This window comes from Cetorhinus maximus, chromosome 27, assembly GCF_964194155.1.
Source record: "Cetorhinus maximus chromosome 27, sCetMax3.hap1.1, whole genome shotgun sequence".
Classification (NCBI taxonomy): domain Eukaryota; kingdom Metazoa; phylum Chordata; class Chondrichthyes; order Lamniformes; family Cetorhinidae; genus Cetorhinus; species Cetorhinus maximus.
The window spans coordinates 22,052,861-22,066,903 of record NC_135905.1 but is presented as its reverse complement, the minus strand read 5'-3'; positions in this window follow the sequence as shown (position 1 = coordinate 22,066,903).

Below are 14,043 nucleotides of genomic sequence, written 5' to 3'. Positions count from 1 at the left end.
CTGCACCCTGTGATTATTCAGAGATTGAACCAGGTGATTACACTGAGAGACTGCACCATGTGATTACACAGAGAGACTGCAACATGTGATTACACAGAGAGACTGCAACATGTGATTACACAGAGAGACTGCAACATGTGATTACACAGAGAGACTGCACCATGTGATTACACAGAGAGATTGCAACATGTGATTACACCGAGAGACTGCACCAGGTAATTACACAGAGAGACTGCACCATGTGATTACACAGAGACTGCACCATGTGATTACACAGAGAGGATGCACCATGTTATTAAACAGATAGACTGCACCATGTGATTACACAGCGAGATTGCAGCATGTGATTACACAGAGGCGGCACCATGTGATTACACAGAGAGGCTGCACCATGTGATTACACAGAGACTGCACCATGTGATTACACAGAGACTGCACCATGTGATTATACAGAAAGACTGCACCATGTGATTACACAGAGACTGCACCATGTGATTACACAGAGGCTGCACCATTGGATTATACAGAGAGACTGCACCATGTGATTACACAGAGACTGCACCATGTGATTACACAGAGACTGCACCATGTGATTACACAGAGACTGCACCATGTGATTACACAGAGAGACTGCACCATGTGAGTACACAGAGAGACTGCACCATTTGATTATACAGAGAGACTGCACCATGTGATTTCACAGAGAGACTGCACCATGTGATTTCACAGAGAGACTGCACCATGTGATTATGCAGAGAGACTGCACCATGTGATTGCACAGAGAGACTGCACCATGTGATTTCACAGAGAGACTGCAAAATGTGATTACACAGATACTGCACCATGTGATTATGCAGAGAGACTGCACCATGTGATTTCACAGAGAGGCTGCACCATGTGATTACACATGGAGATTGAACCATGTGATTACACAGACACTGCACTACGTGATTACAAAGAGAATGCACCATGTGATTACACTGAGACTGCACCATGTGATTACACAGAGAGACTGCACCATGTGATTACACAGAGAGATTGCACCATGTGATTACACAGAGACTGCACCATGTGATTACACAGAGAGACTGCACCATGTGATTTCACAGAGATTGCACCATGTGATTACACAGAGAGACTACACCATGTGATTACACAGAGAGATTGCACCATGTGATTACACAGAGATTGCACCATGTGATTACACAGAGATTGCACCATGTGATTACACAGAGAGACTGCACCATGTGATTAAATAGAGAGACTGCACCATGTGACTACACAGAGAGATTGCACCATGTGATTACACAGAGATTGCACCATGTGATTACACAGAGAGATTGCACCATGTGATTACACAGAGATTGCACCATGTGATTACACAGAGGCTGCACCATGTGATTAAAGAGTGAGATTGCACCATGTGATTACACAGAGACTGCACCGTGTGATTACACATGGAGATTTTACAACGTGATTACACAGAGACTGCACCATGTGATTACACAGAGACTGCATCATGTGATTGTATAGAGAATGCACCATGTGATTAAACCGTGACTTCACCATGTGATCACACAGAGACTACACCGTGTGATTACACAGAGAATGCACTATGTGATTACACAGAGACTGCACCATGTGATTACACAGAGACTTCACCATGTGATTACACAGAGAGACTGCACCATGTGATTAATCAGAGACTGCACCATGTGATCACACAGAGACTGCACAATGTGATTACACAGAGAGACTGCATCATGTGATTACAGAGACTGCACCATATGATTACACAGAGAGATTGCACCATGTGAATACACAGAGACTGCACCATGTGATTACACAGAGAGACTGCACCATGTAATTACACAGAGACTACACCATGTGATTACACAGAGACTGAACCATGTGATTACACAGAGGGACTGCACCATGTGATTACGCAGAGACTGCACCATGTGATTCAACAGAGAGACTGTACCATGTGATTACACAGTGAGACTGCACCATGTGTTTACACAGAGAGACTGCACCATGTGATCACACAGAGACTGCACCAGGTGATTACACAGAGAGACTGCACCATGTGATTACACAGAGAGACTGCACCATGTGATTACACAGAGAGACTGCACCATGTGATCACACAGAGTGCACCATGTGATTACACAGAGAGACTGCACCATGTGATTACACAGAGAGACTGCACCATGTGATTACACAGACAGACTGTTCCATGTGATTTAACAGAGAGGCTGCACCATGTGATTGCACAGAGGCTGCACCATGTGATTCAACAGAGAGATTGCACCATGTGATTTCACAGAGAGGCTGCACCATGTGATTACACATGGAGATTGAACCATGTGATTACACAGACACTGCACTACGTGATTACAAAGAGAATGCACCATGTGATTACACTGAGACTGCACCATGTGATTACACAGAGAGACTGCACCATGTGATTACACAGAGAGATTGCACCATGTGATTACACAGAGACTGCACCATGTGATTACACAGAGAGACTGCACCATGTGATTTCACAGAGATTGCACCATGTGATTACACAGAGAGACTACACCATGTGATTACACAGAGAGATTGCACCATGTGATTACACAGAGATTGCACCATGTGATTACACAGAGATTGCACCATGTGATTACACAGAGAGACTGCACCATGTGATTAAATAGAGAGACTGCACCATGTGACTACACAGAGAGATTGCACCATGTGATTACACAGAGATTGCACCATGTGATTACACAGAGAGATTGCACCATGTGATTACACAGAGATTGCACCATGTGATTACACAGAGGCTGCACCATGTGATTAAAGAGTGAGATTGCACCATGTGATTACACAGAGACTGCACCGTGTGATTACACATGGAGATTTTACAACGTGATTACACAGAGACTGCACCATGTGATTACACAGAGACTGCACCATGTGATTGTATAGAGAATGCACCATGTGATTAAACCGTGACTTCACCATGTGATCACACAGAGACTACACCGTGTGATTACACAGAGAATGCACTATGTGATTACACAGAGACTGCACCATGTGATTACACAGAGACTTCACCATGTGATTACACAGAGAGACTGCACCATGTGATTAATCAGAGACTGCACCATGTGATCACACAGAGACTGCACAATGTGATTACACAGAGAGACTGCATCATGTGATTACAGAGACTGCACCATATGATTACACAGAGAGATTGCACCATGTGAATACACAGAGACTGCACCATGTGATTACACAGAGAGACTGCACCATGTGATTACACAGAGACTACACCATGTGATTACACAGAGACTGAACCATGTGATTACACAGAGGGACTGCACCATGTGATTACGCAGAGACTGCACCATGTGATTCAACAGAGAGACTGTACCATGTGATTACACAGTGAGACTGCACCATGTGTTTACACAGAGAGACTGCACCATGTGATCACACAGAGACTGCACCAGGTGATTACACAGAGAGACTGCACCATGTGATTACACAGAGAGACTGCACCATGTGATTACACAGAGAGACTGCACCATGTGATCACACAGAGTGCACCATGTGATTACACAGAGAGACTGCACCATGTGATTACACAGAGAGACTGCACCATGTGATTACACAGACAGACTGTTCCATGTGATTTAACAGAGAGGCTGCACCATGTGATTGCACAGAGGCTGCACCATGTGATTCAACAGAGAGATTGCACCATGTGATTACACAGAGAGGCTGCACCATGTGATTCAACAGAGAGATTGCACCATGTGATTACACAGAGACTGCACCATGTGATTACACAGAGACTGCAACATGTGATTACAAAGAGACTGCGCCATGTGATTACACATGGAGTTTGAACCATGTGAATACACAGAGACTGCACCATGTGATTACCCAGAGAGATTGCACCATGTGATTACACAGAGACTGCACCATGTGATTACACAGAGAGACTGCACCATGTGATTACACAGTGACTGCACCATGTGATTACACAGAGTGATTGCACCAAGTGATTACACAGAGATTGCACCATTTGATTACACAGAGAGACTGCACCTTTGTGATTAAAGAGAGAGACTGCACCATGTGATTGCACAGAGGCTGCACCATGTGATTAAAGGGAGAGATTGCACCATGTGATTTCACAGAGACTACACCATGTGATTACACAGAGAGACTGCACCATATGATTAAACAGAGACTGCACTGTGTGATTACACAGAGACTGCACCATGTGATCACACAGAGACTGCACCATGTGATTATACAGAGTGACTGCACAATGTGATTACACAGAGAGACTGAATCATGTGATTACACAGAGAGATTGCACCATGTGATCACACAGAGAGGCTGCACCATGTGATTACACAGAGAGACTGCACCATGTGATTACAGTGAGAGACTGCACCATGTGATTACACAGAGAGACTGCACCATGTGATTACACAGAGAGACTGCACCATGTGATTACACTGAGAGACTGCACCATGCGATTACACAGAGAGACTGCACCATGTGATTACACAGAGAGATTGCACCATGTGATTACACAGAGTCTGCACCATGTGATTACACAGAGACAGCACCATGTGATTACACAGAGAGACTGCACCATGTTATTACACAGAGATTGCACCATGTGATTACACAATGAGACTGCACCATGTGATTACAAGAGAGGCTGCACCATGAGATTACACAGAGAGATTGTACCATGTGATTACACAGAGAGACTGCACCATGTGATTACACAGAGACTGCACTATGTGATTATACAGAGACTGCACCATGTGCTTATACAGAGACTGCACCATGTGATTGCACAGAGAGGCTGCACCATGTGATTACACAGAGACTGCACCATGTGATTATGCAGCGAGACTGTACCATGTGATTACACAGAGAGATTGCACCATGTGATTACACAGAGACTGCACCATGTGATTTTGCAGAGAGACTGCACCATGTGATTTCACAGAGAGATTGCACCATGTGATTACACAGATACGGCACCATGTGATTATGCAGAGAGACTGCACCATGTGATTTCACAGAGAGTCTGCACCATGTGATTACACATATACTGCACCATCTGATTATGCAGAGAGGCTGGACAATGTGATTGCACAGAGACTGCACCATGTGATTGCACATGGAGATTGAACCGTGTGATTACACCAAGACTGCACCATGTGATTACACATGGAGATTGAACCATGTGATTACACATGAAGACTGCACCATGTGATTACACAGAGAGACTGCACCATGTGATTTCAATGAGACTGCACCATGTGATTACACATGGAGTTTGAACCATGTGATTACACAGAGACTGCACCATGTGATTACCCAGAGAGATTGCACCATGTGATTACACAGAGACTGCACCATGTGATTACACAGAGAGATTGCACCATGTGATTACACAGAGAGATTGCACCATGTGATTACACAGAGATTGCACCATGTGATTACACAGAGAGACTGCACCATGTGATTAAAGAGAGAGACTGCACCATGTGATTACGCAGAGGCTGCACCATGTGATTAAAGAGAGAGATTGCACCATGTGATTACACAGAGACTACACCATGTGGTTACACAGAGGCTCCACCATGTGATTACACACAGAGACTGCACCATATGATTAAACAGAGACTGCACCGTGTGATTACACATGGATATTTTACAATGTGATTACACAGAGACTGGACCATGTGATTACACAGAGACTGCACCATGTGATTAAACAGAGACTGCACCGTGTGATTACACAGAGACTGCACCATGTGATTACACAGAGACTGCACCATGTGATTACACAGAGAGACTGCACCATGTGATCACACAGAGACTGCACCATGTGATTACACAGAGAGATTGTATCATGTGATTACACAGAGACTGCACCATATGATTACACAGAGAGATTGCACCATGTGATTACACAGAGACTGCACCATGTGATCACACAGATACTGCACCATGTGATTACACAGAGAGACTGCACCATGTGATTACACAGAGAGACTGCACCATGTGATCACACAGAGACTGCTCCATGTGATTACACAGAGAGACTGCACCATGTGATTACACAGAGAGACTGCACCATGTGATTACACAGAGAGACTGCACCATGTGATCACACAGAGACTGCACCATGTGATTACACAGAGAGACTGCACCATGTGATTACACAGAGATACTGCACCATGTGATTACACAGAGAGACTGCACCATGTGATTAAACAGAGAGGTTGCACCATGTGATTGCACAGAGGCTGCACCATGTGATTCAACGGAGAGATTGCACCATGTGATTACACAGAGAGGCTGCACCATGTGATTCAACAGAGAGATTGCACCATGTGATTACGCGGAGAGACTGCACCATGTGATTACACAGAGACAGCACCATGTGATTACACAGAGACTGCACCATGTGATTACACAGAGACTGCAACATGTGATTACAAAGAGACTGCACCATGTGCTTACACATGGAGTTTGAACCATGTAATTACACAGACTGCACCATGTGATTACACAGAGAGACTGCACCATGTGATTAAACAGAGAGGTTGCACCATGTGATTGCACAGAGGCTGCACCATGTGATTCAACAGAGAGATTGCACCATGTGATTACAAAGAGAGGCTGCACCATGTGATTCAACAGAGAGATTGCACCATGTGATTACACAGAGAGACTGCACCATGTGATTACTCAGAGACTGCACCATGTGATTACACAGAGAGACTGCACCATGTGATTACTCAGAGACTGCACCATGTGATTACACAGAGACTGCACCATGTGATTACACAGAAACTGCACCATGTGATTACACAGAGAGACTGCACCATGTGATTAAACAGAGACTGCACCATGTGATCACACAGAGACTGCACCATGTGATTACACAGAGAGACTGCATCATGTGATTACACAGAGACTGCACCATATGATTACACAGAGAGATTGCACCATGTGATTACACAGAGACTGCACCATGTGATTACACAGAGACTACACCATGTGATTACACAGAGACTGCACCATGTGATTACACTGAGAGACTGCACCATGTGATTACGCAGAGACTGCACCATGTGATCACACAGATACTGCACCATGTGATTACACAGAGAGACTGCACCATGTGATTACACAGAGAGACTGCACCATGTGATCACACAGAGACTGCTCCATGTGATTACACAGAGAGACTGCACCATGTGATTACACAGAGAGACTGCACCATGTGATTACACAGAGAGACTGCACCATGTGATCACACAGAGACTGCATCATGTGATTACACAGAGAGACTGCACCATGTGATTACACAGAGATACTGCACCATGTGATTACACAGAGAGACTGCACCATGTGATTTAACAGAGAGGTTGCACCATGTGATTGCACAGAGGCTGCACCATGTGATTCAAAGGAGAGATTGCACCATGTGATTACACAGAGAGGCTGCACCATGTGATTCAACAGAGAGATTGCACCATGTGATTACGCGGAGAGACTGCACCATGTGATTACACAGAGACAGCACCATGTGATTACACAGAGACTGCACCATGTGATTACACAGAGACTGCAACATGTGATTACAAAGAGACTGCACCATGTGCTTACACATGGAGTTTGAACCATGTGATTACACAGAGACAGCACCATGTGATTACACAGAGAGACTGCATCATGTGATTAAACAGAGAGGTTGCACCATGTGATTGCACAGAGGCTGCACCATGTGATTCAACAGAGAGATTGCACCATGTGATTACAAAGAGAGGCTGCACCATGTGATTCAACAGAGAGATTGCACCATGTGATTACACAGAGAGACTGCACCATGTGATTACTCAGAGACTGCCCCATGTGATTACACAGAGAGACTGCACCATGTGATTACTCAGAGACTGCACCATGTGATTACACAGAGACTGCACCATGTGATTACACAGAAACTGCAACATGTGATTACAAAGAGACTGCACCATGTGATTACGCATGGAGTTTGAACCATGTGATTACACAGAGACTGCACCATGTGATTAGCCAGAGAGATTGCACCATGTGATTACACAGAGACTGCAACATGTGATTACACAGAGTGATTGCACCATGTGATTTCACAGATATTGCACCATTTGATTACACAGAGAGACTGCACCATGTGATTAAAGATAGAGACTGCACCATGTGATTGCACACGGGCTGCACCATGTGATTAAAGAGAGAGACTGCACCATGTGATTACACAGAGACTGCACCATGTGGTTACACAGAGACTGCACCATGTGGTTACACAGAGACTGCACCATGTGATTAAACAGAGACTGCACCGTGTGATTACACAGAGACTGCATCATGTGATCACACAGAGACTTCACCATGTGATTATACAGAGTGACTGCACAATGTGATTACACAGAGAGACTGCATCATGTGATTACACAGAGAGATTGCACCATGTGATCACACAGAGAGGCTGCACCATGTGATTACACAGAGAGACTGCACCATGTGATTACAGTGAGAGACTGCACCATGTGATTACACAGAGAGGTTGTACCATGTGATTACACAGAGAGACTGCACCATGTGATTACACAGAGACTGCACTATGTGATTATACAGAGACTGCACCATGTGCTTATACAGAGACTGCACCATGTGATTACACAGAGAGGCTGCACCATGTGATTACACAGAGACTGCACCATGTGATTATGCAGCGAGACTGTACCATGTGATTACACAGAGAGATTGCACCATGTGATTACACAGAGACTGCACCATGTGATTTTGCAGAGAGACTGCACCATGTGATTTCACAGAGAGATTGCACCATGTGATTACACAGATACGGCACCATGTGATTATGCAGAGAGACTGCACCATGTGATTTCACAGAGAGTCTGCACCATGTGATTACACATATACTGCACCATCTGATTATGCAGAGAGGCTGGACAATGTGATTGCACAGAGACTGCACCATGTGATTGCACATGGAGATTGAACCGTGTGATTACACCAAGACTGCACCATGTGATTACACATGGAGATTGAACCATGTGATTACACATGAAGACTGCACCATGTGATTACACAGAGAGATTGCACCATGTGATTACAATGAGACTGCACCATGTGATTACACATGGACTTTGAACCATGTGATTACACAGAGACTGCACCATGTGATTACCCAGAGAGATTGCACCATGTGATTACACAGAGACTGCACCATGTGATTACACAGAGAGATTGCACCATGTGATTACACAGAGAGATTGCACCATGTGATTACACAGAGATTGCACCATGTGATTACACAGAGAGACTGCACCATGTGATTAAAGAGAGAGACTGCACCATGTGATTACGCAGAGGCTGCACCATGTGATTAAAGAGAGAGATTGCACCATGTGATTACACAGAGACTACACCATGTGGTTACACAGAGGCTCCACCATGTGATTACACACAGAGACTGCACCATATGATTAAACAGAGACTGCACCGTGTGATTACACATGGATATTTTACAATGTGATTACACAGAGACTGGACCATGTGATTACACAGAGACTGCACCATGTGATTAAACAGAGACTGCACCGTGTGATTACACAGAGACTGCACCATGTGATTACACAGAGACTGCACCATGTGATTACACAGAGAGACTGCACCATGTGATTAAACAGAGACTGCACCATGTGATCACACAGAGACTGCACCATGTGATTACACAGAGAGATTGTATCATGTGATTACACAGAGACTGCACCATATGATTACACAGAGAGATTGCACCATGTGATTACACAGAGACTGCACCATGTGATCACACAGATACTGCACCATGTGATTACACAGAGAGACTGCACCATGTGATTACACAGAGAGACTGCACCATGTGATCACACAGAGACTGCTCCATGTGATTACACAGAGAGACTGCACCATGTGATTACACAGAGAGACTGCACCATGTGATTACACAGAGAGACTGCACCATGTGATCACACAGAGACTGCACCATGTGATTACACAGAGAGACTGCACCATGTGATTACACAGAGATACTGCACCATGTGATTACACAGAGAGACTGCACCATGTGATTAAACAGAGAGGTTGCACCATGTGATTGCACAGAGGCTGCACCATGTGATTATACGGAAACTGCACCATGTGATTACACAGAGAGGCTGCACCATGTGATTACACAGAGAGACTGCACCATGTGATTTCAGAAAGAGACTGCACAATGTGATTACACAGAGACTGCACCATGTGATTTCACAATGAGACTGCACAATGTGATTATACAGAGACTGCACAATGTGATTACACAGAGATTGCTCAATGTGATTACACAGAGACTATACCATGTGATTGCAATGAGACTGCACCATGTGATTACACAGAGAGACTACACCATGTGTTTACACAGAGAGACTGCACCATGTGATTATACAGAGAGACTGCACCATGTGATTACACACGGTGACTGCACCATGAGATTACACGAAGACAGCACCATGTGATTACAAAGAGACTGAACCATGTGATTACACAGAGACTGCACCATGTGATTACACAGAGTGACTGCACCATGTGATTACACTGAGACTGCACCACGTGATTACACAGATACTGTGTCCTGTGATTACGCAGAGACTGCACCATGTGTTTAGACAGAGATACTGCACCATGTGATTACACAGTGACTGCACCATGTGATTTCACAGGGAGACTGCACCATGTGATTACATAGAGATTGCACCATGTGATTACACAGTGACTGCACCGTCTGATTACATAGAGGGTGTGCACCATATGATTACACAGAGACTGCACCATGTGATTGCACAGTGACTGCACCATCTGATTACAAAGAGGGTGTGCACCATATGATTACACAGAGACTGCACCATGTGATTACACAGAGAGAGTGCACCATGTGATTACACAGAGATTGCACCATGTGATTACACAGTGACTGCACCTTCTGATTACAAAGAGGGTGTTCACCATATGATTACACAGAGACTGCACCATGTGATTACACAGAGGCTGCACCATTTGATTACACAGAGATTGCACCATGTGATTACACAGAGACTGCAGCATGTGATTACACAGAGGCTGCACCATTTGAATACACAGTGACTGCACCATGTGATTACACAGAGACTGCACCATGTGATTACACAGAGACTGCACCATGTGATTATACAGAGAGACTGCACCATTTGATAACACAGAGATTGCACCATGTGATTACACAGAGGCTGCACCATGTGAACACACAGAGACTGCACCATGTGATTACACAGAGACTGCACCATGTGATTACACAGAGATTGCACCATATGATTACACAGAGAGGCTGCACCATGTGATTACACAGAGACTGCAACATGTGATTACAAAGAGAGACTGCACCATGTGATTACACAGAGAGATTGCACCATGTGAATACACAGAGAGATTGCACCATGTGATTACACAGAGAGATTGCACCATGAGATTACACAGAGAGATTGGACCATGTGATTACACAGAGAGATTGCACCATATGATTCAACAGAGAGATTGCACCATGTTATTACACAGAGACTGCACCATGTCATTACACAGAGACTGCACCATGTGATTATACAGAGACTGCGCCATGTGATTACACAGAGAGGCTGCACCATGTGATTGCACAGAGACTGCACCTTGTGATTACACAGAGACAGCACCATGTGATTACACAGAGAGACTGCACCATGTGATTACACAGAGAGACTGCACCATGTGATTACACAGAGACTGCACCATGTGATTACACAGAGAGGCTGCACCATGTGATTGCTCAGAGACTGCACCTTGTGATTACACAGAGACTGCACCATGTGATTACACAGAGACTGCACCACGTGATTACACAGATACTGTGTCCTGTGATTACGCAGAGACTGCACCATGTGATTAGACAGAGATACTGCACCATGTGATTACACAGTGACTGCAACATGTGATTTCACAGGGAGACTGCACCATGTGATTACATAGAGATTGCACCATGTGATTACAAAGAGGGTGTGCACCATATGATTACACAGAGACTGCACCATGTGATTGCACAGTGACTGCACCATCTGATTACAAAGAGGGTGTGCACCATATGATTACACAGAGATTGCACCATGTGATTACACAGTGACTGCACCTTCTGATTACAAAGAGGGTGTTCACCATATGATTACACAGAGACTGCACCATGTGATTACACAGAGGCTGCACCATTTGATTACACAGAGATTGCACCATGTGATTACACAGAGACTGCAGCATGTGATTACACAGAGGCTGCACCATTTGAATACACAGGGACTGCACCATGTGATTACACAGAGACTGCACCATGTGATTACACAGAGACTGCACCATGTGATTATACAGAGAGACTGCACCATTTGATAACACAGGGATTGCACCATGTGATTACTCAGAGGCTGCACCATGTGAACACACAGAGACTGCACCATGTGATTACACAGAGACTGCACCATGTGATTACACAGAGATTGCACCATATGATTACACAGAGAGGCTGCACCATGTGATTACACAGAGACTGCAACATGTGATTACAAAGAGAGACTGCACCATGTGATTACACAGAGAGATTGCACCATGTGAATACACAGAGAGATTGCACCATGTGATTACACAGAGAGATTGCACCATGAGATTACACAGAGAGATTGGACCATGTGATTACACAGAGAGATTGCACCATATGATTCAACAGAGAGATTGCACCATGTTATTACACAGAGACTGCACCATGTGATTACACAGAGACTGCACCATGTGATTATACAGAGACTGCGCCATGTGATTACACAGAGAGGCTGCACCATGTGATTGCACAGAGACTGCACCTTGTGATTACACAGAGACGGCAACATGTGATTACACAGAGAGACTGCACCATGTGATTACACAGAGAGACTGCACCATGTGATTACACAGAGACTGCACCATGTGATTACACAGAGAGGCTGCACCATGTGATTGCTCAGAGACTGCACCTTGTGATTACACAGAGACTGCACCATGTGATTACACAGAGACTGCACCATGTGATTACACAGAGCGACTGCACCATATGATTACACAAAGACTGCACCATGTGATTACACTTAGCGACTGCGCCATGTGATTAGACCGAGACTGCACCATGTGATTTCACAGAGAGACTGCACCATGTGATTACACAGAGAGATTGCACCATGTGATTACACAGAGAGACTGCACCATGTGATTACACAGAGAGATTGCACCATGTGATTTCAAAGTGAGACTGCACCATGTGATTACATAGAGAGACTGCACCAATGTTTAGACAGAGAGACTGCACCATGGGATTACACAGATACTGCACCATGTGATTACACAGGGAGTCTGCACCATGTGATTACACAGAGACTGCACCATGTGATTACACAGTGACTGCACCGTCTGATTACAAAGAGGGTGTGCACCATATGATTACACAGAGACTGCAACATGTGATTACACAGAGAGACTGCAACATGTGATTACACAGAGAGACTGCAATATGTGATTACACAGAGACTGCAACATGTGATTACACAGAGAGACTGCAACATGTGATTACACAGAGAGACTGCAATATGTGATTACACAGAGAATGCACCATGTGATTGCACAAGGTGACTGCAGCATGAGATTACACGAAGACAGCACCATGTGATTACAAAGAGACTGAACCATGTGATTACACAGAGACTGCACCATGTGATTACACAGTGACTGCACCAGGTGATTTCACAGGGAGACTGCACCATGTGATTACAGAGAGATTGCACCATGTGATTACACAGTGACTGCACCGTCTGATTACAAAGAGGGTGTGCACCATATGAT